This window comes from Thalassophryne amazonica, chromosome 8, assembly GCF_902500255.1.
Source record: "Thalassophryne amazonica chromosome 8, fThaAma1.1, whole genome shotgun sequence".
NCBI classification, from domain to species: domain Eukaryota; kingdom Metazoa; phylum Chordata; class Actinopteri; order Batrachoidiformes; family Batrachoididae; genus Thalassophryne; species Thalassophryne amazonica.
Genome location: NC_047110.1, coordinates 10,257,761 through 10,281,861, shown reverse-complemented (window position 1 = coordinate 10,281,861; position 24,101 = coordinate 10,257,761). Strand labels below are relative to the sequence as shown.

General features: G+C 41.4%; 1 pseudogene; it reads left to right on the top strand.

The window, feature by feature from the left end:
* Positions 1–24,101, top strand: part of LOC117515419 — a 279,907-nt pseudogene that overhangs the window by 160,706 nt on the left and 95,100 nt on the right.

The window sequence follows — 24,101 nt, the reverse complement described above, 5'->3', positions numbered from 1 at the left end:
TTTTTGAACCAATGTGTGTATTTTATTTGCAATTTGGTCTCCTGTCAAAGATACTGACATGCAAAACTATTCACAAGACTCTGTGCTTGAGTCTTAACTGGATCTGCATTTAGACCTACATTTCAAACTTCTGTTAGTTTTTTGTTTTTGTATTGTTTTTTTAAGGTTTAAGTAAATTACTGGGGGGTAGAATCAAACAGAAAATACCCAGGCATAATTCTCACCCTAATGTATCATCAATGTAGTAATAACATTAATTTCTTTATTTGTCATTGTACATACATACAATTGAAAATTTGCCCTCAGCATTTAACCATCCTAATCACAGTTAGACACAACTGACATAAATAGTAGTGGCACAGGTTTAATCTGTGTTTGTATAGATAGAAATACACAAAAATATAAACGCAACACTTTTGGTTTGCTCCCATTTGTATGAGATGAAACTCAAAGATCAAAACTTTTTCCACATACACAATATCACCTTTCTCTCAAATATTGTTCACAAACCAGTCGAAATCTGTGTAGTGAGCACTTCTCCTTTGCTGAGATAATCCATCCAACTCACAGGTGTGCCATACCAAGATGCTGATTAGACACCATGATTAGTGCACAGGTGTGCCTTAGACTGCCCACAATAAAAGGCCACTCTGAAAGGGCAGTTTGTTTTATTGGGGGGGGATACCAGTCAGTATTTGGTGTGACACCATTTGCCTCATGCAGTGCAACACATCTCCTTCGCATCATCCGTGAAGAGAACACCTCTCCAACGTGCCAAATGGCAGCGAATGTGAGCATTTGCCCACTCAAGTCGGTTACGACGACGAACTGGAGTTCAGGTTGAGCCCCGATGAGGACGACGAGCATGAGATGAGCTTCCCTGAGAACGGTTTCTGACAGTTTGTGCAGAAATTCTTTGGTTATGCAAACCGATTGTTTCAGCAGCTGTCCGAGTGGCTGGTCTCAGACGATCTTGGAGGTGAAACTGCTGGATGTGGAGGGTCCTGGGCTGGTGTGGTTACCGTGTCTGCGGTTTGTGAGGCTGGTTGGATGTACTGCCAAATTCTCTGAAACCGCCTTTGGAGACGGCTTATGTAGAGAAATGAACATTCAATACACGAGCAACAGCTCTGGTTGACATTCCTGCTGTCAGCATGCCAATTGCACGCTCCCTCAAATCTTGCGACATCTGTGGCATTGTGCTGTGTGATAAAACTGCACCTTTCAGAGTGGCCTTTTATTGTGGGCAGTCTAAGGCACACCTGTGCACTAATCATGGTGTCTAATCAGCATCTTGATATGGCACACCTGTGAGGTGGGATGGATTATCTCAGCAAAGGAGAAGTGCTCACTATTACAGATTTAGACTGGTTTTTGTGAACAATATTTGAGGGAAATGGTGATATTGTGTATGTGGAAAAAGTTTTAGATCTTTTGAGTTCATCTCATACAAAATGGGAGCAAAACCAAAAGTGTTGCATTTATATTTTTGTTGAGTATATTATACCTGTTATTTTAAGATATCGTGTCAGTTTGGTGTTTGTAATAGTGAGCTCACTGGGTTAACTGTATCTGCAATCTCTGAAAGGCTTTCATCATCATCATCTATTATTATTAAAATATACCTTTGAGAGCTTGGGGGATTTTAATTTCATATTTCTTGTTTTATGGTGGTTCAGTGTTGGTGTTTTAAAATAATCTGTCAGGATTGGCTGGTCCAGATTAATTATTATTTCAAGCACAGTTTATAATTGATTTTATCACTACACAGATGTGTCTGTAAAATACTGGCCTCCAAAACACGTATCGTGGTCACCAGCAAGCTGGAGCATCTTAAACGAGCAAATAAATCCTTTTCCTTCAAAATGGAGAGTGCTATTTCTTTTGGCACCTTCGCAGAGCTACGGGCCCAGCGTCTGACTTCACCTCCCTCCTCCTTCGACAGGAAGCGTGTGATGACATCAGCGCAGAACACTCCAGCTCCGTCTCTCAGTGAACTCTCCACAATGTGTCTGTTACTGGAGCTGCTGCCTTCACAAACTCACAGCCAAGTCATCAGTCTTTCTGCCAGCCCACCACCTCCAGTCATGATTTCTGCATCTCAGGAGCTCCTTGGCGATTGTGGATATCCAGAAAAGCCAGACAGTCTCTCATCCTCAGCCCAGAGAAAGCTGCTCAAAATATCTCCACCGCTGGGAACTTCCATATGAGTGCAAGCTTGGTCTCAGTCCACAACAATAGAGGACAGGATTGCTGAACTTGCCTGAAAGAAGATATTCCATTGTACCTTGAGAATGATCAAGTCGTGGAGGTGCTTCCCAGAGGAAACTTGGACCACTATGGGTTAGAATGCCTACATGGTCAGCGGAGGCCATTCTGTTCTGTCCTTCATTACCACACAGCGTGAGCCGGAGCAGACTGTACAGACTACGGCTCCTTCAAAAAGAAGCTGTCCCTCAGACCACAGAGTGACCTGGTGCCTAAGCTGGACACCGGCTCCAGCCAGTTGTTCAACGACAGAACGTGGCGACATGAGTGAGGAGGTGGATGAACCAGATCTGGAGGTAGGGCTTTTTAGATAATTTGCCGCTTGGTTATTTAGAGTACATGAGGAAATGCATTTTTATATTTCGTCTTCAGGAACATCAAATGTTTTTATTCTCACAGAATTCAATCAAGTTATTTTATTTTGTTTCTAAAACTTTTTCTGTCTGTGAATGCACAAAAAGTAGTGAAAAAATTCAGGACAGATGCATATAAGGTGTTTTCATGTGATTTGTCCATGTTTTTATGATGTGAAGAAAGTAATCAGGAAGTGGAATGGATTAGTGAGGAGGATGGTCAGTGGAAAAATTGGTCCAGATGACATACGAGTGAAGGCATGTGCTGTGGCAGCCCCAAACAGGAGTAGCCAGACGAAGAAGTAGAAAGAGAAGAAGAAGTGCTTTTCATGTTTGGTGTGGTGTTGACAGCATTATTGGCATTGTAATGGTGACAGATAAGTCCAGCTCATGTCTGGGAGCATGTGCATGCATGCCTCCACATCATCCTATCTCTCACACCACATAACTGCTTCGGGTTCCTTTATGGCAACCAGCCCAGAAGACAACTGATCTATTCCTACCTATCCAAGGTGACCATCTTCCTGCTATAGCCAAGGTGAAACGTGGGAGTCCCCTTGGTCTTCTCCAGCTGCTGGGGTCCTCAACACTGAGGCACCTGCACACTGCCAGTCAGTCTCACAACATGGCAGTTAGACAGGACTCACCAGAACCTCAAATATTTGGACTATTGTTCTCCTGTAAATATGACAGCATCACCTCTGTCCAGTGACATCATGTCTCCTCTCAGGTGTGTCCCAATTTCAGAAGCTGAGGAACCAGGGACAAGAATGCCGCTGCAGAGATTAGTGAATGTCTTTGCAGTTTCAACACTTTGGTTGCATATAGATGCACTTCTGATGGCTGAGTCCAGGAAGTCAATAAAAGCCTGGATCTTAGTCTTGAATCAGGACAATTGCAAACCCAGACACTCCGATTCCACCTTGTCAGGTGTTGCAATTGATTTTCCAAAGATCACAACATTGTCCACGAAGTCAAGGTCAGTAAACTGTTCTTCTCAGATAAAAGCACTTATGTCTCTGGTTTCCACAACCCAACCAACACCCAGTCCACACAGGCATTGAACAGTGTAAGAACCAGAACACACCCCTGAGAGACACCAGTATTTACTGGGAAACAGTCATTTTGCCTGCCATCACTCTGCACAGCACTCTGGCACCAGCTAAAGGAAAAAAAAAATCAAGATTTACTACTGGAATCAATCTCGTCAATATGAGAATATTCTGAGAAAATATCGTAAGAGATTTAACCAATTAATTATGTTTATGTTTTACCATAACACCACATTCATGCCATATCAATGATATAGTTCACAAATTATATAGAATAAGTCATGTCATTTGTATGAGTTACAGTAAATATGGTAAAGTGAGCAGGTACAATGTTGACCTCCTCCCTGTGATCTGAACGACCAGTTTGGAGGAATCTCTTTATGAAACAATGGGGGCCTGAGGCTGTCTGTAGACAATCATGGAACAAGCGGATGTAGGGTGTGCCAACACAAAATATGGTGCTGCGTGCAAGGGGTGGAATTATTTCTCAACATCAGTCATGAGGTGTGTTTGAGCATAACATGAATAAAATAATCAAAGGGTCAACTATCTTCTCCTTGAAAAGCCAGAGCGCACCAAGCACACAAATTGTGCTATTTACAAAGTTGACTCAAGTGAGACACTTTCTGGGAAGTAACTGGATCTGCCCCAAAATGTGAGAATGCACCAGCAGACAGCACTTTCCAAACATCCCTGAGGTGAAGCAGTGAAGTCTTTCTAGTAGTGGTTGTTATGAATTGCCATTTTTACACCAAACTGCCAATAAAAAAAGGGGTGTTCACAATAATAGTAGTGTGGCATTCAGTCAGTGAGTTCGTCAATTTTGTGCAACAAACAGGTGTGAATCAGGTGTCCCCTACTTAAGGATGAAGCCAGAACCTGTTGAACATGCTTTTTTCTTTGAAAGCCTGACGAAAATGGGACGTTCAAGACATTGTTCAGAAGAACAGCGTAGTTTGATTAAAAAGTTGATTGGAGAGGGGAAAACTTATACACAGGTGCAAAAAATTATAGGCTGTTCATCTACAATGATCTCCAATGCTTTAAAATGGAAAAAAAAAAAAAAAAAAAAAAGAGACGTGTGGAAGAAAACGGGAAACAACCGTCAAAATGGATAGAAGAATAACCAGAATGGCAAAGGCTCATCCATTGATCAGCTCCAGGATGATCAAAGACAGTCTGGAGTTATCTGTAAGTGCTGTGACAGTTAGAAGACGCCTGTGTGAAGCTAATTTATTTGCAAGAATCGCCCGCAAAGTCCCTCTGTTAAATAAAAGACGTGCAGAAGAGGTTACAATTTGCCAAAGAACACATCAACTGGCCTAAAGAGAAATGGAGGAATATTTTGTGGACTGATGAGAGTAAAATTGTTCTTTTTGGGTCCAAGGGCTGCAGACAGTTTGTGAGACGACCCCCAAACTATCTTGGTTCCAAACCAACAAAATTAATGTTTTGGAGTGGCCTGCCCAATCCTCTGACCTAAATCCAATTGAGAACTTGTGGGGTGATATCAAAAAAGCTGTTTCTGAAGCAAAACCAAGAAATGTGAATGAATTGTGGAATGTTGTTAAAGAATCTTGGAGTGGAATAACATCTGAAAGTTGCCACAAGTTGGTTGACTCCATGCCTCACAGATGTGAAGAAATCAAGAAAAACTGTGGTTACACAACTAAATACTAGTTTAGTGATTCACAGGATTGCTAAAAAAGCAGTTTGAACATAATAGTTTTGAATTTGTAGCGTCAACAGCAGAAGCTACTATTACTGTGAACACCCCCTTTTCTACTTTTTTTTTTACTAATAGCCCAATTTCATAGCCCTAAGAGTGTGCATATCATGAATGCTTGGTCTTGTTGGATTTGTGAGAATCTACTGAATGTACTGGTACCTTGTTTCCCATGTAACAATAAGAAATATACTCAAAACCTGGATTAATCTTTTTAGTCACATAGCACTACTATTATTCTGAACACTACTATATATATATATATATATATATATATATATATATATATATATATATATATATATATATATATATATATATATATATATATATATACAGTATGTGTGTGTGTGTGTGTGTGTGTGTGTGTGTGTGTGTGTGTGTGTGTGTGTGTGTGAGTATACAACTACGAAATCAAATGTACACATCCTTTGCCATCAAACTCATAATTGAGCTCAGGTGCATCCTGTTTCCACTGATCATGTTTGAGATGTTTCTACAGCTTAATTGGAGTCCACGCGGGGTAAATTTAGTTGATTGGACATGATTTGGAAAGACACACACCTGTCTACATATATGGTCCCACAGTTGACAGTGCATGTCACAGAACAAACCAAGCATGAAGTCAAAGGAATTGTCTGTAGACCTCTGAGACAGGATTGTCTCGAGGCACAAATCGGGGGAAGGGTCCAGAAACATTTCTGCTGCTTTGAAGGTTCCAATGAGTACAGTGGACTCCATCATCTGTAAATGGAAGAAGTTCTGAATCACCAGGACTCTTCCTAGTACTGACCACCTTTCTAAACTGAGCCATCAGGGAGAAGGGCCTTAGTTATAGAGGTGACCAAGAACCCAGTGGCCACTCTGTCAGAGCTCCAGCATTCCTCTGTGGAAAGAGGAGAACCTTCCAGAAGGACAACCATCTCTGCAGCAATTCACCAATCAGGACTGTATGGTAGTGATCAGATGGAAGCCACTCCTTAGTAAAAGGCGCATGGTAGCCCACCTGGAGTTTGTCAAATGGTACCTGAAGGACTCTCACACCATGAAAAACAAAATTCTCTGGTCTGATGAGACAAAGATTGAACTCTTTGGTGTGAATGCCAGGTGTCTTATTTGGAGGAACCCAAGCATCATCCCTACAGTGAAACATGGTGGTGTCAGCATCATGATGTGGGGATGTTTTTCAGAGGCAGGAACTGGGAGACTAGTCAGGATTGAGGGAAAGATGAATGCAGCAATGTACAAAGACATCCTGGATAAAAACCTGCTCCAGAGCGCTCCTGACCTCAGACAGGGGTGACGGTTCATCTTTCAGCAGTACAGTGACGAAAAGCACACAGCCAAGATATCAAAGGAGTGGCTTCAGGACAACTCTATGAATGTCCTTGAGTGGCCCAGCCAGAGCCCAGACCTGAATCTGATTGAGCATCTCTGGAGAGATCTGAAAATGGCTGTGCACCGACGCTCCCCATCCAACCTCATGGAGCTTGAGAGGTGCTGCAAAGAGGACTGGGCAAACTGCCCAAAGATAAGTGCACCAAGCTTGTGGCATCATATTCAAGAAGACTTGAGTGTTAAGGTTAGGGGTTCAGGTGGAACTGAACTGTTTTAGGCTATGGACCCACATACAGGGAGCTCGACATGGAGAAAAGTTCAAAAGGAAAATAATATTTATCAAGAATAACTAAGGAATGCTGCACTGGGGCTTCTGCAGTATGGAGAGTGGCCCGCCTCCTGGCAGTGAAATTAAGGAGCTGCGGTTTCCTGAGCCAGACTTGAAGGAATAAAGGCACAAAGGAATCAGTGACCAGGGCCAGGTGGAATGCTGCTTTAGTAACCAGGAACTATGGATGAAGACACACAGGGTGAGTGGAATGCACTCGTAATGCTGAACCACAAACCGTCTCTGTTCATAAAAGGGAATAACACAGGATGTCTTAGAGTTCATAAGATAATATTTCTTTACTGTTCAGCAATTGTTCATAGTTCACAAGTGGTCTCCAATGTCAGAGGTCAAGTGCTGCATGTTGAAGCACAGTTCCAACTAAGCAGGACTTGATACAGCTGGGCAGAGTTCTCAGTTGTTTGATATCCGAGTTTGTGTAGTTCTTAGAGTTCTTGAAATAGTTCTTTATCATAGCACAGTCACAAAAGGAACTTAGTGAGAATGGGATCTCACAGAGACAAGGGGAACTTAACAGGTGTTTAGTCAGTGAGTGCCCCACGCTGGGAGCTGAGTAGTTCCCAAAGTGACGTTGCGGTGCAGGCATTAGTGCCAGGGTCCAGGTCGCTTGGAAGCCATACTGGGATCGTCTGGGACAGTAGGGAAAGACAGTTCGCTCTAATGTAGGAATTAGAGGGATAGACCAGCATTACCTCAGCTTAAGCTGCAGGGTGCTTCGGTCTCTGAGCGTACAGCTGGAAGACGCATTCAAGGTCACAGTGCAGTGGTCAGGTAAAAACCCTCTGATCTCCATCTGGAGCGTGGACAAGGTTTGGCATCTGGCAAAGCAAACAGTTAAGCAAGGAAACAGACGTACATATCTAGAGTAGTACAGTAATGTTCAGAATAATAGTGCTATGTGACTAAAAACATTATTCCAGGTTTGTGTATATTTCTTATTGTTACATGGGAAACAAGGTACCAGTAGATTCAGTAGATTCTCACAAATCCAACAAGACCAAGCATTCATGATATGCACGCTCTTAAGGCTATGAAATTGGGCTATTAGTAAAAAAAAAAAGTAAAAAAAGGGGGTGTTCACAATAATAGTAGCATCTGCTGTTGACGCTACAAACTCAAAACTATTATGTTCAAACTGCTTTTTTAGCAATCCTGTGAATCACTAAACTAGTATTTAGTTGTATAACCACAGTTTTTCTTGATTTCTTCACATCTTCTAGACATTAATTTTGTTGGTTTGGAACCAAGATTTTGCTGGTTTACTAGTGTGCTTGGGGTCATTGTCTTGTTGAAACACCCATTTCAAGGGCATGTCCTCTTCAGCATAAGGCAACATGACCTCTTCAAGTATTTTGACATATCCAAACTGATCCATGATACCTGGTATGCGATATATAGGCCCAACACCATAGTAGGAGAAACATGCCCATATCATGATGCTTGCACCACCATGCTTCACTGTCTTCACGTCAACTGTGGCTTGAATTCCGAGTGTTGGGGTCATCTCATAAACTGTCTGCGGCCCTTGGACCCAAAAAGAACAGTTTTACTCTCATCGGTCCACAAAATATTACTCCATTTCTCTTTAGGCCAGTTGATGTGTTCTTTGGCAAATTGTAACCTCTTCTGCACATGTCTTTTATTTAACAGAGGGACTTTGCAGGGGGATTCTTCCAAATAAATTAGCTTCACACAGGCATCTTCTAACTGTCACAGCACTTACAGGTAACTCCAGACTGTCTTTGATCATCCTGGAGCTGATCAATGGGTGAGCCTTTGCCATTCTGGTTATTCTTCTATCCATTTTGATGGTTGTTTTCCATTTTCTTCCACGCGTTTCTGGTTTGTTTGTCCAATTTAAAGCATTGGAGGTCATTGTAGATGAACAGCCTATAATTTTTTGCGCTTGCGTATAAGTTTTCCCCTCTCCAATCAACTTTTTAATCAAACTACGCTGTTCTTCTGAACAATGTCTTGAACGTCCCATTTTCCTCAGGCTTTCAAAGAGAAAAGCATGTTCAGCAGGTGCTGGCTTCATCCTTAAATAGGGGACACCTGATTCACACCTGTTTGTTCCACGAAATTGACAAACTCACTGACTGAATGCCACACTACTATTATTGTGAACACCCCCTTTTCTACCTTTTTTTTTTTTACTAATAGCCCAGTTTCATAGCCTTAAGAGTGTGCATATCATGAATGCTTGGTCTTGTTGGATTTGTGAGAATCTACTGGTACCTTGTTTCCCATGTAACAATAAGAAATATACTCTAAACCTGGATTAATCTTTTTAGTCACATAGCACTAGTATTATTCTGAACACTACTGTATCTGGCAATTCATGAACATAAAGTTATGTGTCGGACGCAGCTCAGAGAACCGACCAGCGTTTGAAGGACCCAGTATGAAATAAACAGAGCACGGTACAAAGGCTAACTGAATTTAATACATAACAGTGATACAAAAAATAACAAAAGAAAGTGCGGTCTGGCGTGGTGCGCTCCCAGCAGCGCTAACGGTCCGGAGCCAGAAGCTGTTCGGACCCAAGGACCCCCGCCGACACCCCCCCAGGTGGCCGCAACAAACCGAGTCTGTGAAAGAAGGAACCATTATGTGAGTCCACACTCTACACACACAGAGAGAACACTTAAAGGTGTACAAACAGCAAACACTTCTTGGCTTGATTACTAATCAGCTTCCCAACCTGCAGGCATGGAACATCCAGTTCACAAAACTCCACTGCAGTGGAAGCCGATACATGACTAACATACAGCTCAATATAATAAAGGTGTGAGGGACACCACATTTACTGACTGTATAAACGTTAGTCACAAAATCTAACGTACCTCAGGAAGTGTGCTGACGAGCGTGAGACCTCACCCCCTCCTCTTTCACAGACCGTGCATCAAACCCTGGACGTTCTCTGCATCCACTGATGATGAGATGGCTCCCGAGACGACGATCTCACCCGTCTGGTCACAAGGTCGAGTCTCTGGCAAATACACACTGTATACTCCAGTCTTAAATGCCACCATGTTCCAATCCATATAGATGCACCACAGCTGTGAGTCCTGACGAGCCGCAGGTGATCAGGGTGAGGTCCTGATAACCTCAGCAACACAGCCACTCAGTCCCAAATGCAAGCCACCTGGAAGGAAAAACAAAAGACAGAAACAAAAAGGCAGACAGGCCCCCCAGCCATACAACAAAAGTGTGGGTTTAAATAGTCACTCAATAATCAGTCATAATCTGAACCTGGTATGAAGTACAACTTAAGGGCGCCATCTAGTGGGGAACAGACTATATTACCAGAACAAAACAGACAGCTTCATCTAGTGGAGAACAAAAGTCACTGCACAGGTCCAGGCTGGGGAAATCCTGACTAGGGTTGGGTATCGAGAACCGGTTCTTTTCGAGTATCGTTAAGAAATGATTCGATCCAACAATATCAATAGCCTTTTTGCTTAACGATTCCCTTATCGGTCCTTCAGATCAGCCGTTCTTTTTGAGGGTGTTTGTCGGGAAAATGATCATTCCTCTACATTGATTACAGACCCTGCATTGGCTCTGTAATCAACCGTTTCTGCAGCGCGACATCACTTTGAAACGTGAACCAATGAAACAATGCTTCGGAGGATTTCCGGTTTGGAGGCCATTGCGATAACACTTTAGAGAGCGAACTCCTGGCTATTCATCTTAAAAGTCCCCTTTAAACTCGACTAAAGGAATGAATTTCTTACAGAACTGTGCAGGGGTTTTCCAAGAAACAAAATGCCACCCAAACGAGTGACATTAAAGAAAGGAGGTTCTCAAACTATGGAGCAAAATGAGGTTAACGACGAAGCATGGCAGCAAGCTAGTAGCAACATGGGATGCTATAGCTAAAGATGCCAACTCAAAAGCTGACCAAATACTCAAGGAGGTGCAAGATTTCAGACAAGACAACAAGGAGCAATTAGAGGCAACGAGAGTGGACATAAACGCTTTCGGTAGGAGAATGGATGACGAAGAAGAAAGAATTGATTCCGTGGAGACGCATATTCAGTCAATGGAGGGGTTGCTAATTGACTTAGCTAAAGTCACCGCTCAGACTCAATCTCAACTCGTGGCATTGGAGGGACAATCTCGTCGTGGAAATGTAAGAATATATGGGGTTGAAGAGGGAGCTGAAGAAGGAGTGTCATCGGTGATCAACTTTGTGGAGACTTTACTCGAAAAAGGTTTCCCCTGTCTTCCCTATCGTCACTTGCCATCAAGAGAGCACACAGAGCTGCAGCTGCGAAGCCTCCAGCAGCGGCCCCACCAAGATCTTTTGTGGTCAAGTTTGCAGATTACCGAACAAAAGAGGAAATTCTCAAGAAAGCTTGGCAAGTAAAAGGATTTGATTACCAAGGAAAACAGGTCTACTTGGACAACGATTACGCTCCGGAGGTGCAACAAAGAAGAAGGGAGTATGTAGCAGCGAAAGCAGTCCTTCAGGGGAAAATATTCGCTTTCAGACCCCTTTCCCATCTAAGCTGAGAGTGTTCTACAGTAACGGCACAGTGACATACAATTCAGCACATGAGGCGACGGAAGATATGGTGCAGAGTGGGACACCGGTCACTATCGTCAAAAAACCTGTCTCGCTTCTGGAACATCTCCAAGAGCCGCTGTGGCAGCTGAGAAGAAACAAGAGAAGCAGCGCCGCGGCACCGAGGCAGAGCTACAAGGAAAACCTTCAGGCATTTCGACACATTGATGATAATGAATTACTACGCTGGTTGACACTACAATAGCGGTAAGAGGACCTCCTCCCGCAAGAGACAGACTAGCCCTTCCCTTTCCCTTGGTCATGATATTGACCCTTTGTTTGGAAATCCTTACATTATACGTATCTTATTACTGCTTTTGGTTTTCCACATTTTGTTCTAGTGTTCCTTTTTTTTTTTTTTTTTGGTTCTCAGAGGTGTAGCTTTTACTATTCTAGGTCAAAAAGAGAAACCTCATGGAGGCTAAATACAAGTACTCTGAATTCAATGAGGGAACAAATTAGAGAAGATATAAAAAAAATATTTACTAGACAATGACAATGAGGAAGTTTCTCCTATAATTCTTTGGGATGCACTGAAAGCCGTGATACAAGGAAAGACTATAGGTTATAGCTCTAATATGAAAAAGAAACAAAATGCACAATTAAAGGAGCTCCAAGCACATTTAAAAATATTGGAAGATGCTCATAAAGCTACTGCTAGTAAGAATTTGAAAGTTGAAATTGATTAAAAAAAAAGAATACAATTAATGACATCCTCTCAACTGAAATAAAAAGAAAATTGACATTTCTAAGGCAAAAATATTATGAGTTAGGGGGAAAATCAACAAGACTGTTGGCCTACAAATTGAAAAAACAACAATTAGAAAGTACGATTCATAAAATAAGAGATCATCGAACAAATACTATTGAATACAAACTGAAAAAATATACAAGAAATATTTCTATCTTTTTATCGGCAACTATATATCCAACCTAAAGTGGATGAAAACCTTATGACTGATTTTTTGGACTCAGTTAACTTGCCTAAAGTAACTGAAGAGCAAAACATAAATCTCACATCTGAAATTACTAAACTTGAAATTAAAAAAGCCATTTATGAATCTAAAACTAATAAAGCTCCTGGGCCAGATGACTTCCTGTCGGAGTGGTATAAAGAAATGAAAGACTTGGTAGTCCCAACTCTAAAAGCTGCTTTCAGTTATGTTCTACAAAATGGAATAATGCCTCCTTCTTGGAGTGAGGCTTTCAGCTTGAGTGTGGCAACTATCATCCAATTCGTGTGCTCAATCAAGATTATCAAATATTTACACATATTATAACTAAAAGACTAGAAAATATATTGCCTGACATTATTAGTTTAGATCAGACTGGTTTTATAAAAAGACAGACACAGGATATTATTCGTCGAACTCTACAAACTGTATTATCGATCACAGTTAAAAATCAAAATCAGATGGTCCTTATTAGTCTAGATGCCAAAAAGGCATTGGACCGTGTAAATTGGGAATTCTTGTATAAAGTTTTAGCAAAATTTGGTTTCAAGCAATCATTTATAAAAATTGTTCAAGCATTATATAAATGTCCAAAAGCCAGGATTAAGGTAAATGGAGCCCTCTCTGAATCATTCAGTTTTGGAGAGAGGAACCAGACAAGGGTGCCCGAGTAGCCCATTATACTTTGCTATTTTTATTGAGGCCTTAAGTCAGGGAGTTATTCAGAATGCAAATATCACAGGTGTACAACTGTTTGGACAAGAACACAACATTTCTCTCTTTGCGGATGACGTCCTAATATACTTGTCAAACCCAGAATTATCCTTTTTCATCTTAATACTTTTTAAAATGCTTTTGGTTCTGTTTCAGGTTATAAACTAAATATTACTAAAACACAATTACTAAGTTTTAATTATGTACCTAGCCAGATATTGAAATCCCAGATAAATTTAAATTGGAAATTAGATTATATAAAATATCTTAGGGTAACTATTCCAAAGGATTTATCAAAACTATATGAAGTTAATTTTAAACCATTGTGCCAACAGATTAATGACATTAGGAGATGGACTTTAATACCCATATTAACTTTTGATTCTTGTATAGAAATTGTAAAAATGAACATGCTGCCCAGGTTTTTATATCTGTTCCAAACACTTCCCATTATTATCATAGATAATTCAAAGAATGGGACAAAATGATCTCAAAGTTTATTTGGCAAGGAAAGAGGCCGAGATTGCATTTTAAAATGCTTCAATTATCAAAACAGAAAGGTGGTCTGGCTTTACCGTGCTTGAAAGATTATTATACTTCAGCCCAATTCAGAACTTTAGTGTGTTTGTGTAACTCAGAATATAAAGCAAGATGGAAAGAAATTGAAATAAATATGTTTGGAGATTGCCTAATGTAAGCAAGACTTGGAGATAAAAAAAACTTATTAAGGAAATTCCGTGGATTAACGTCTCATTGAAACTATGGTTAAACTATATAAATAAAAACAATTTACAGGAAGATTTAAAAATATTGCGCTGGGCTTATTATGACACTGATTTTGTGCCCAGTAAAGCAGATGCAAGATTTAAAATTTGGCACATCCAAGGCTTGTCTGCATACTGTACTTTTTCCCATCATGGAACATTAATAAATTTTCAGTCAATTATGAGACGGCATCAATTACAAAATAGTGATTTTTTTTTTTTTTAGATTTTTACAAATCCGTCATTATATAAATGGTTTTACAACAAAGAGCAAGAATATTTTTGAGATTATGAAAATTCTACAAACATATGAAGCCGACTCTCGTATTAAATTGATTTCAAGATTATATCAAGATTTACAAGCGATAAAAAAGGAAAACACAAATTATATTAAACAGAAATGGGACAGGGAATCGAAAAAGGTAATAATAGATAATATTTGGCTAAAACATTGTGCTTTCCAATGGAAAATCACTAGTTCAAACACATGGAGAAGTTTTGGTTAGAAGAGTCTTATTAAATATTTAATCACACCAACACAGAATTCTCACTATTCAGGTTCTTCCTTTTGCTGGAGAAATTGTGGAGCACAATCAGTAAAACAGTATCATCTGTTTTGGTCATGCCCGGCCTTGGAATCATTCTGGAATTTAGTGCAAACTGAAGTGAAAATAATTTTAAATATTCAGGCAACTTTAAGCTGGGACGAACTGTTAATTGGACTATTACACTCTGTTGACACAGATGAAGAGACAAAATGCTTGTTTGGGATATTGAGTCTGGCAGCACGAAAATGTATAACCAAGAAATGGCTGAATTCATTATCCCCAAACCTAGATGACTGGCATGCTACTGTCTATTCAGTATTCATCATGGAACTTATCACTTTCCATAAAAGACTTCAAATGGACAAGTTCGACAGAATTTGGGTGAAATGGAAAACTTATATTCTACCTAGACGGCCAGAATTTGTATGAGCCGTATGCTTGAAGTCACATTGAATTTAAAAAGGATAAAATACACCTCTTGTTCTGTTCTTCTTTTTTTAAAAACAAAAATGCTTCGATCCACTGGCTCGTTGGTTCTTTGATTTGCTGCTCTTCAGAAACGGCAAGTCTGCTTCTTAACCCCTATCAAAGCCATTAAAATATCATGAGTCACTTTTGTGTGGATTAAAGTCACTAACTGGGACTCTTGTTGCAGTCAAGAAAGGAAAATCGTCCTCTGTTCCGTTGAAACAGTTCCAAACGCTGCGCGGCTCTCTGCCGGGACAGAGCCCGGTCGAATTAATAACTTCAAAACGAATTGCTGCTTTAAATAAAGTGACATGTCTTTCCAGACGTTGTAATACCAACAAGAAACAGTCGAATAAAACTTTTTTTTTCCCTCCCAAAATGAGACATCCTGCGTCCTTTATAAATTACATCCTGACGTGCAGCACAGTCAGCTGCAAGAGCTCAGCTCAGATGTATGAAAAGATATTCATGTCAATAATGTCTCAAAGGAAATGCTTTTGACAAAAACTACAGATTTTGTTTATTTCTATTTATGTCCAGAGATCAAGGATCCACCATGTCCAAAGTTTAAGGATCCTGTGACCAATTTCATATTTATTTACTTTAAGACTCAATAAAATGTTGTTCAATTTCAATTCAATTTCAATTTAACCGGCTTATAAAGCGCCAAATCACAGCAAAAGCTGTCTCAAGGTGCCTCACATACGTAGAACAGTTCAACATAAAAAATGTAAATAAATTTAAAAAAATAATTCAAATACATAATTAAAAACAGAAGTAAAAGAATAAAACAGGTAAATAAAAACTATTCATAAGAAAGAGAATTAAAAATAGGCTTTAAGTCTTGACTTAAAAATGTCCACGCAGAGAGACCGTTCCACAAAGCGGGTGCACGATAAGAAAAAGCTCTTTGACCCTTTGACATAGAAAACCTGTAAAGCCTACTTTTAGTACACAAAAAATTCACAAGAGATATTGATAAGGGAATCGATAAGGAATCAGATCGATAAGTGGAATCGATAATGGTATCGATAAAATCTTATCAATACCCATCCGTAGTCCAGCTCCTCCATGTCATGACATCAACCTCTACATGTAGATTATGACATTGCAGTACCTGTCTAAATATGTTCACATCACATATGATTGTGTCTCCTGCAGATGAAGGCCAAGATCCAGGCCAGGGCAGGCCCGTCCCCCACAGCAGGAATGCTCCCCTCTGCTGCAGAGCACGACAGCGCGGAGCACCATCCCCTCATGGCTGCTCAGTCAGACACTGACACCCCCCTTGGTACCTCATCCGGCGTAGCTGATGGCACTGAGGCCATCATAACCACCATCATGCAGCTACAACAGCAGCTGCTCAAACTGCTGACAGACACAGAGAGGTCACTCCTTCATCGGCAGGGCAGCTTTGCTGACTACATGAAGGAGCTGACCTACACGTTCCCACTGCCCATGTGGTTGGCCTATCAGAGTGAGGCGATCTGCCTATTGTAGTAGTACCAGTTATGAGTGCAGCAGGTGACGCCCTCTCTGAGCCAGCAGCCGGCGGCAGCAGCTGCCTTCCTCATTCCCTATGCCCCTGCACGCATCTCCAGCCCCAGCAGCTAGCCCCACTCAATGGTGAGCTGGCAGCCCCACTCCTCACAGTGGCCGGCCCAGGTCCACCTGGTCGGACTCCCTGGAGGCTAGGAGGGTCCAGCAGCAATTTCTGCCCCACCACATCCCCCCCCAGGCCACAGGCATTCCCTAACACCTACCCCGTCAGCACAGCCCTGCCACAGCCGTCCCCCACACAGCCAGGGCATTGGAACCTCAATGGCGTGTCCACTGCCACCTACACACAGCTCCTCCCCGCACATATGCATGACACCACCACCCATCTGCACATCCCATGTCCAGACATGCACCCACACATGTACCCCACTGACTGAGCAGCTCAACTGGGGACATGGGGGATTGGGGGGGCACTTCAATGGCCTATATACACACGTAGTTTTTTTGTTCTGGGATGTCACCATGTGGGGGGTGGGTGTTGTAGAGATTTGGGTGTCAGCAATAACTCCTGTCTCACATCAGTATACAGGTCCACTCAGTGTGTGTGTGTGTCCAGGGGTCCAGCTACCTGGACATCCTTGTCACCTTGCTAGTCGCTGCACCCATCTCCATTGTAATAATTGCATGTACCGTCATTGACGTGGTGTCATATGATGGTGATGGTCAGCTTCAGTCCTGCAGGTAGTAGCTTCCTCAAATGGGTGTCTTGACCCTGTACCCTTGCCCCCACCCTCTCCACCAACTCCTGGAACGTGGCAGGCTCCATCCGGAGGTAGTTATGGAAGGCCTGTGGGTCCTCCACTCTGAGCTCCTCCAGTAGTCTGGTGTAATGGCCATAGAGCCACCTCCTCTCCTCAGCCAGGCATAGTCATGTCTGGAAACGTCTGTGTCATCTCCTCCTCCTCCTTATCATTGGCTTTCTGGCTGCCATGAGCTGCTCCAACAGGTGTTGCTGGAGGACAGCTATCTGCAGTAGCGCTGCTCCGTGTACAGGGGAATGATACTCAGTCACAATGGGCAGTCTTTATACTCTGGCGGGGACGTGGTCGACATCATTCATGGTACACTTGGGAAATTTCTGTCAGTCTGGGTACATTCCACTTATTCAGGATGCATTCGCTTTGGATCAGTAGTTGTTTGATGTACTTTTGGGGCACCTTCCAGGGCCTTTCTGCCCGTCTTTGGGGTTCATTTGTACAGCATTCGTGGCACATTCCACGGCCTTTCTGCCCATCTTTGGGGTCCATTTGTACAGCATTCGTGGCACCTTCCATGCAGCCCTCGGGTGTTATTTGAACGGCATTCGGTTCTCTGTTGTACGGCAAATGGGATGCATTCGGGATGTTCCTCATTCATTCTGCCAGCATCGTGGGTATTCATGTTGTGTTCTGGGTGCATTCAACCTGCATTCTGGATATTCGTACTGTGTTCTAGGTGCACTTGACTTGCATTCGGGAGCTTCTGCACTTTAACTGTGCGTGAATCAATCAAGGCAGCTTTGACCCACGTTCTGGGTATTCGAACAGCATTCTTACACGGCTGTCCAGATATCTGTCCCTTCCGACTGTTATTTTTGGCTTTTTTCCCCATTTTGGCTGATTCAGCTTGGCTCGTACTCATTCGTACTAAGTGTGACAGGGCCCTAAAGGAGTGTGTGTCTATGGCAACGCCTGTGTGGATGCCAGTACAGTCAGGAGATGGGTGAGGAGTTTGAAGGGCAAAAATCCAGCCATGGCGAGTCTGCATGACGAGGCCCATAGGGGGCGCCTCATAACAGCTACAAATGCACAGCATCAAATGCCAGTGAACAAGCGCCAACTGATACATGGACACTTTTTAAAAGGTGTGTGCACACTTGAAGCAGGTTTGTCCTGGAAAAGACACAATTCTTCATCATGACCATCCTTGTCCACACAACTCAACAAATGCAGGATGTATTGCAGTGGCTCAAATTTTACATACTATTACCACACCTGCTATACAGCCCACGATCTTGCATTCCATCAAATTTTTCCCTGACAGGACACTGTCATGGTGCAGAGGTGCAAGGTGCAATCAGGTGCGCCTCACTGGTGCCCAGAGAAGATACCCAATTTCTTTAATCAATCAATCAATTTTTTTTTTATATAGCGCCAAATCACAACAAATAGTTGCCCCAAGGCGCTTTATATTGTAAGGCAAGGCCATACAATAATTATGTAAAACCCCAACGGTCAAAACGACCCCCTGTGAGCAAGCACTTGGCTACAGTGGGAAGAAAAAACTCCCTTTTAACAGGAAGAAACCTTTACCATGCAAAAACCTGCCTGGTGTTTGGGTAAATGTGTGGAAAGTGAAGGTGACTGCCAGTAAACATAATGACACTGCCTGATAGAGAACATGCTAAGCTTTCAGCAGATATGTGGATCATTTTGAGCAGTGGTTCCCAACCACTGGTCCACGGACCGGTACCGGGCCGTATTTATTATCTGAGTCTGAATAATCTTTTATTTTGAAAAATCTTTTATTTTAAAAAATGACCGGGTTCTCTCGGTTACATATCTACCACTTGAGCGCCAAAAATTTAACCCACAAGTTAGCAAAATGAGTAAAAAAGACGTCTTTGTAAAGTTTCTTTTCAAAGGGGAAAAGGCCCAGTGAAGAGACAGAAGAAGAGCCTACAACTTCCAAGAAAAAGAAAGCTTTTAACAGACAATACCAGGAGTTCTACTTGAAATATGGATTTATCGCGACAGGTGATGCCCACAGACCAAGCCCGCTCTGCATAATATGCGGTGACCGGCTCTGTAATGAGGCAATGAAGCCTTCAAAACTGCTTCACCACTTGGAGACCAAGCACCCTGGATTAAAAGACAAGCCCCCGGAGTATTTTGAAAGAAAAAAACAGGAACACAAAGGACAGAAAAAATTACTGGCAGCCACCACATCAATAAATGCGAATGCACTGAAAACATCATACTTGGTGGCTAACCGTATTGCTAAGGCTAAAAAGCCATTCACTGTTGGTGAAGAACTGATATTGCCCTCCACTAAAGACATTTGCCGTGAACTTCTAGGAGAGGCTGCTGTTAAAGGTGCCTCTGTCGGCTAGCACCGTGACTCGGTGCATTGAGGAAATAGCCAAACATATTGAGAAACAATTGTTGGAGAGGATTAATACATCACCGTGGTACACACTCCAGGTTGACAAATCTACAGATGTTGACAACAAGGCAATACTACTTGTTTATGTGCAATATCTTTATTGGGAGGATGTACATGAGGATATGTTATGTGCACTATTGTTGCCAACCAACACCACAGCCGCAGAACTGTTCAAGTCGCTGGATGGTTATATATCAGGAAAACGGAAATGGTCCTTTTGTGTCAGCATATGCACAGACGGCGCTGCTGCCATGACCGGACGGCTGTCTGGTTTAATTGCTCATATTAAGGAGGTTGCACCTGAGTGTGAATCCACGCATTGTATCATTCACAGGGAAATGCTGGCAAGCCGAAAAATGCCACTGGAGTTGAACAGCGTATTGAATGATGTCGTTCAAGTTATTAACCACATCAAAGTGCATGCCCTTAACTCACGCCTTTTTGAGCAGCTTTGTGAGGAGATGGACGCGGAGTACAGACGGCTTCTCTTATACACAGAAATGGCATGGGCAACTTACACATCTCTGATGGCACCATCAATGCTGAAAGGAACATCCAGGTTTTGAAGCAACGCATGCTGCCATCCAAACAACATCTTTTTCAGGGACGTCCCTGCTTATTTCAGCAAGACAATGCCAAGCCACATTCTGCACGTGTTACAACAGCGTGACTTCGTAGTAAAAGAGTGCAGGTATTGTATGGAGGGTCCTTCCAATATTATCTTGGGTCTGCCTGCCAGTAATAAACCCAGTTTGATCTTCGTCAATCAAAAACGGCATCATTTCCTCCATCCTTTTAGCTAATACAGCCGCAAAGATTTTATAATCCTGGTTCAGGACACTGATCGGCCTGTAAGACCCACACTGAGACAAATCCTTCCCCCCTTAAATATAAAGTTAAAAGTTCTAACCATTTATATCAGATCATGCTCTGATTTTTCTTAGTTATACTATTAAAGCAGCTCCTAAGGGGTCTTCGGTGTGGCGGTTAAGCCCACGATGGCTGCATGATAATAAATTTTTGGAATTTCTGGGAACAAATATTGATATATATTTTAAAGTCAATACAGATCAAACATCAACATCTATAAGGTGGGAGGCATTCAGAGCCTATATACGAGGGCAAATGATCAGTTATACATGTAGTATTTCCAATAAACAACACCTTAAACTTCTAGAGCTAGAAAGGGATATTAAAGAACTTGAAACTGAAATTAATATATTAGAGACAGTCGAGACCAAACAGAAACTAGCTACTCTTAGAGCACAGTATAATGAGTTATCTACGAACAAAGCTGTATCCAGTTTAATGAAACTAAAACAAACATTTTATGACCAAGGAGAGAAAGCGGGGAAACTATTGGCGTGGCGTATAAAAACAGAACAAAATGAAAGAGCTGTTTTAGAACTTGAGTCAGAGGAAGGAACAACTATCACTAATTTGCAAGTTATTAATAATACCTTTCAGTCATTCTATTCTAAGTTGTACACATCAGAAAATTCTACAGTGTGTCAGTCAATGCATGATTTCCTAGACGGAATTGAAATACCTGTCCTAGGGAATGAAGCCAAGAAAGAACTCAACTCTCCAATTTTACTGAGTGAATTATCAGCAGCTATCGACAGTATGAAGGGAGGTAAAGCACCAGGCCCTGATGGTATTCCTATTGATATTTATAAAAAGTTTAAGGGTATGCTGCTTGTCCCTTTATTGAATATGTGTGAGGAATCATTAGAGAGGGGTGAGTTGCCCTTATTACTTAGGAATGCACTTATAACTTTAATTTTGAAGCCAGGAAAACTTTCTACAAAGTGTGAATCATACTGCTCTATTTCCTTAATCAACAATGATGTTAAAATAATAGCAAAAGTTCTGGCCCGGAGGCTGGATAAACATCTGCCATCAATTATTGCTTCAGATCAAAATGGTTTTATAAAGGGAAGACAGGGTTTCCATAATGTCCGTAGATTGCTGAATATTATAAATGCGAAGAATGAATCTTCTGATATGGCTGTAATAGGACTTGATGCGGAAAAGGCCTTTGACAGGGTTGAACACCCATATCTGTTTGAAGTGCTTAACCGTTTTGGAATAGGCAGCTACTTCCTTAGATGGATAAAGGTCTTGTATCATGACTCTAAGGCTTCAGTTTTGACTAATTATATGGTATCGGGGCAATTTTCTCTACATAGAGGCACAAGACAGGGGTGCCTTCTGTCCCCTCTCCTTTTTGTATTGGCTATTGAGCCCTTAGCTATTGCAATTAGAAGTAATAAAGAGATTGTCGGCATCAAGATAACTAATATTGAGAATAAGATTGGACTATACGCTGTTGACGTTCTCTTTTTGAGTAATCTTAAAAGATCTATACCCAACTTATTACAGGTAATAGGGACATTCGGCAGCTTTTCAGGATATAAAGTCAATGCAACTAAATCTAACATTGTGTTTTTGAAAAATTCAGAAAGATTAGTCCCACCTCTCTACACACCTTTCCAGAATGTTGTGGAAAGTTTTACATATCTGGGTGTTAAAATTACAACTACAATAGATGCTATGGTACCAGCTAATTATAACCCTGTGGTAAACTCTGTAGTAGAATCTATCAACAGATGGAAGTCACTACCATTATCCATGATTGGACGACTTAATATTTTGAAAATGAATATTCTTCCTAAGTTCCTTTACCTGTTTCAAACCATTCCACTCCCCCCCCTACTGATTTTTTCACCAGAATGAAACAGATCTTTAATCACTTTATTTGGAACAACAGACGCCCCAGACTGCGCCTGACCTTGTTGTATTTACCCTATGACGGGGGGGGGGGGGGGGGGGGGATTAGGATTGCCTTTCCTCCAGGGATACTATTGGGCAGCACAATTAAGAGCAGCCACATATTGGTTTGGACCTAAAACAACATTACAGTGGGTGAAGATAGAAGAAATCACAACCTCTAAAGTTCCCTTAAGTTTATATCTCTACTCAGCAAATGTCTCCATATTGAAAAAAATACTCAAAATCCCTTCGTTAGGAATACTGTAATAATTTGGCATGAGGTGTTAAACTACCTTAAAGAAAATGCTCCTTTGTCCCAATTTACCCCTGTTTGGGGGAATAGGAATTTTACTCCAGGCACCAATGATCTTGGTTTTAAGTCATGGGTGGATAAAGGGATCAGTAAAGTATCAGATCTATAAGACAATGATATCCTTTTAAGTTTTAATGAAATCAAGGACAAGCTTAATATCAACTCAAAACACTTTTTCAAATTCCTTCAGATAAGAAACTATATATCAAAGACTCAAAATTCCCTAGCTCTTCCCACTCAGAATTCGTTGGAATTGACTGCGGTGAACCATTATGGAGCAGCAAGGCTCATCTCCAGATTTTACCAAATCATTATAGCTGGAAGTAAAGAATCCTCAGAGGATAAAAGGCTTGCAAGGTGTGCAGATCTTAACGAGGAAATTACGGTAGAAGAATGGAAGGAGATATGTTTACAGTGTCAGGTTCAAACAATAAATACACGGTTCACGTTATTACAGTATAAATGGTTGATGAGAATGTATATTACCCCGGAGGTACTACATCGTATTCACCAAAATACACCTGACACGTGTCAAATGTGGTACATATAAAGGTAGTTTATATCACTGTATTTGGGAATGTTCCACCATTCAAGAGTTGGGAAAGAGATTATTACAGTCCTATCAAAAGTAGCTAATGAACCTCTTCCTCTGTGTCCTAAATATATCATATCTCCTTCCATTCTTCTGTTTTTAAGGAGGATATAACTTTATCAATTTCCTCGGCTGTAATTGGTTTAATCAGTTCTTCATTATGCAATCTACCTAAGGAGGGCAAATCCAACTGGCTCAAAAAATTATCAACTGCACAGGCATAAAATGGTTTGGGTTGGTTGTATAGGGTCTGATAAAAGTTTTCGAATGCTTTTTCTATTCCTTCTAAATCAAATGTCATTTTTTTGGTAATGGGTTCTTTTATGTACGGTAGCATCTGACTGCTGTTTGCGGAGTCTCCAAGCCAGGATCTTGGATGCTTTGGGACCTGCCTCATAATACCTCTGTCTTGTAAATCTGAGTTTTTTTTCTACCTCTTCACTGTAAATTTTATCAATTTCTTGTTTAATTAGCCTCATCCGTAGAAGTAGTTCTGACTCCCGAGTTTCACTATGTTGCTGTTCAAGATCCAAAAGTTGATTTTGCAAATCAAGGAGTCTTTGAGTTTTTGCCTTTTTGACAGAAGCTGTTTCAGATATTATAAAACCCCT